The sequence below is a fragment of the Cynoglossus semilaevis genome, chromosome 16, assembly GCF_000523025.1.
Source record: "Cynoglossus semilaevis isolate Cse_v1.0 chromosome 16, Cse_v1.0, whole genome shotgun sequence".
NCBI classification, from domain to species: Eukaryota; Metazoa; Chordata; class Actinopteri; order Pleuronectiformes; family Cynoglossidae; genus Cynoglossus; species Cynoglossus semilaevis.
The window spans coordinates 16,626,292-16,629,887 of record NC_024322.1 but is presented as its reverse complement, the minus strand read 5'-3'; positions in this window follow the sequence as shown (position 1 = coordinate 16,629,887).

The following is a 3,596-nucleotide window of genomic DNA, read 5'->3' as shown; positions in this document are numbered from 1 at the left end:
CTTGTGCAGTTTGATGTAAGGAGATACTGGAGCATGACTCAAAATGTTTTTATTTGTCACCGAGGAAACGGCGGCGTCGCAGCACGGAGCTGATAAACAACAACAACATGTACAGAGTCTCACATGTGTCACCTGTTTCCACAGGATTCATGAACAGGTTAGATAGCAGTGAGGAAAAGAGGCTTTAGTGGAGCAGTGGCAGGATCCCAAGCAGAAGGTTGTGGGTTCAATTCCACCTAACCTGAATCCTAAATTGAGTCCGGCAGCGTAAACCCTTTGTGTATTTTTGTAAAGCAGAGCTGTTCAGTTTGGAAAATATTCAGTGTTTTCAGTAACACACTTATTGATTTCTCACATCCACAGCACTGAACTCACTCTGTCCCCGGTGGAAGGAAATGAATTTGTATGCGAGGGAATACTGATCCATATGTATGAATCCAGTCACAACGATGTGACTCACGGTCGGGTTGGGGGAGTTTGAATAGAGACGACTACGAGGTATGTAAAAAACACATTTTCACAACAAACATGTTTTCATTAGAACATTTAGACTCTTTGATGTTTATTCATTTTGTGTGTAATTTGGTAATTAAACAAAAGGTGATTTAACTACCATATTTTCCAGACTATAAGTTGCTCCAGAGTATAAGTCGCACCAGCCAAAAAACGCATAATGAAAAATATATACAGTATATATTAGTCGCTATGTTGTTTAAGTCGCACCAGTGCCCTCTAGTGGCTGTCAGTGTGAAAATAAATGCAAAGTTATACATTTTAATATATAAGTCACACCTAAGTATAAAAAGTGCGATTTATATTCTGGAAAACATGGTCATTTAGATTATATGTTAACGTAGATACAATAGATTGATAAATTAAATTAATTATTTAGAAGCAAAACATGTAACAACTAAGACCAAATACAGAATATTAGAACTGTTTAGACTGGAAAGTGTGTGTAGGTGATGAGAAAGAAACGAAGTTGCAGAGCTGAGAATACCTGGTCTGCTGCTGGGTCTCAGCCAGCGCGCAGGCTCAGGGGAAAATGTAGGAGCGGCTTTATGACAGGGAACTGGACAAGGTCAGAACACCTGCAGGACTGGGTCTGAAAATGAGGTGCTACAGGACCAAATGAGAACTGCAATGCGTCTGAGAAGCTTAGAGAAAGAACTACAAACATATATGTTAATATATATGTGCATATGAATGGTCCATATACATATATGTATGGTACTATATATATATTGATCCTCTCTACTGCTCTACCACTCATTACTTGATGCACTGGTGAAACTGGGTTTCGTCGGCTGCGTTAAATAAATAACGTGATTAAAGTAAAATGAAAATACAGTGCTCAGTGGAGACTCATGGGTAAAAAAAAAAAAAGAAAAAAAAAATCCCGATCTATAATAACTACATCAGCAGAATCAGTTCTGTGGCCGTCACAGTTCCCTATTCATGAGGGGGTTCTGCTGCACAGGTTCTGTATCTCCGTTTTCTCCCATACAGCTGGGCATGAATCATGTGGCCGGCTCATTTATCAGCTTCAGAGAAACCAATGTGTGCATGTCAGATTCAGGTGAAGAGCAGCGCTCAGCGCGGGGTGTTTTCCATATGCCCTCTATAAGACTTTATTTCTGAGTAAGGTGATGAAGAAGAGGAGTTAGAATATTCAGATAAGATGATATTTCTACGCTGACTTCTACCTGCACGTGTGATTCACCCCCAATCCTTTAAGCTATGAAGCTAAAAAAAGAGTTCAACTTTTGTATGTTGGTCCTGACAATTTTCCATATTAATGAGAATGTTTGTCCTGACAATTTTCCATATTAATGAGAAACACTGACATCTACCTGCTGTTATTTGTCTTTTTCTGTTCTAGAAATATAAAGAACATGTATTAAATATATCTCTTAGAGATGTCAGGATTTTTCGACAACAAAATTAATTGCTATATTAAACGCTTCGATGAATCGATCGAAACGTTTCCCGAATACCGTCAGAAAATCCGATGCCAGAACTATAGTCAAGCAGAACTCAAACGGAACCAAAACAAAGTTACACAACACCGGTTTGTTTTGCGGCGTGTGTTCCTCCGTTTTCGGTCCGGGCAAGTAGTTAAAAAGAGAGGCGTGGCCACCTGGAAAAAATGGCGGAGGAATTACTCCTGGGAACAGCGCGTTCAATTAACCGTGTGGGATTGTTTTGGCTTCAGAGAAAATGACCAGGGTGTCGTCGTGGAGGACGGCCTGTCAGCATTTAAATGACGCCATAATACATTGCGGTGAGAGGAGGAAATACATCCAACAACCACTCGTCTCTGTTCGCCAAAGTCATGGGTAAATACTGGATTAAATTGTTTAAATTACATGGCATTCACCTAACGTTTTTTTTTGTCATTATTGTCGTCGGACAGTTTCAATGTCAGTTAGCAGTGATTTGTATTAGAAAACCCTACGTAGTCTGTTGGCTTTAGCCAGTTATGACAGTTAGCATTAGCGCCTTTAGCATTCTCCCATCTGAGTATTAACGTTGGGCTTGCGTTTCCAGCACTTATGTGATGTCCGTGGCCACATAAAATTAAACAAATAATTAAATTCAAAAAATTAATTTATACGATTAAAATAAATTTAAACATTAGGGTATAACTCACAATTGACGACATAAATAATTAAAAAAAAAATTCTAAGAGAGTAATTCGCCCTAAAGGGAAGCAAGTGAGCACAAGAAACGTGTCCCTTTTGGGGCTTTGTCAATTAATTATTTATTATTTTAATGAATTAACTTTTTATTAATAACTTTAAGACCTAAAAAGAATATTCGTGTGATTTCTATAAATCCGAAATAAAAGTGTCGTGACATCAATCAACGCATAACAATGATAATATCGTGATAAATTGTCTTAACAATAATCGTGACAAACCTATTCTTGATTAATCAGGCTCTTTATTCATAGAATTGCAGGAGCAGGAAAAATTAATGAAATAATAATAATAAAAAAAACTAACTTCAACCCAGACTCCCTGTAGCTTCACATCAAACATTGTCAGACACTCACTGCTGTGCACAATCAAATGTCCCTGCAGTTACGTTGACTAAAATATCACTATTAAAATTGTAATACTCAGTGGTGTAGTAGTATGAATAATTCCTTTTCTCTCTTTTTTATCTCTCACTCGTTCTCCTAATTACTTCATATAAATTAGTTATCATACAAATGATTGTCTCGCACATGGGGTTTATTGTCATTCTGATGAGAAAACACAAGTGGTCACTGTGGTCCCAGTAATGACAGATGCAGAGAGACTATATATATAAAGAGGCTTTTTATAATAAACTGGGAGTCCAATAGGGTAAAAACTGACACAGTAACAGTTTTCTGAAGAAATAATAGGAGCAGTTTGAAGTAAAGCTACATACCGTACTGTACTGTACTGTGCAGAATGTGAGACAAACTTGTCATGTTTGGGTCAGTGACATGGCAGAAAACCTCAAATTTGCACGATGAACTTTTCATCTGGTCAGAACGCAGTGAGGCGAGACCTGGATCCTCTGACCTGGAACTTCTGGTTCCTGTACCTCTAAGAGGACATGTT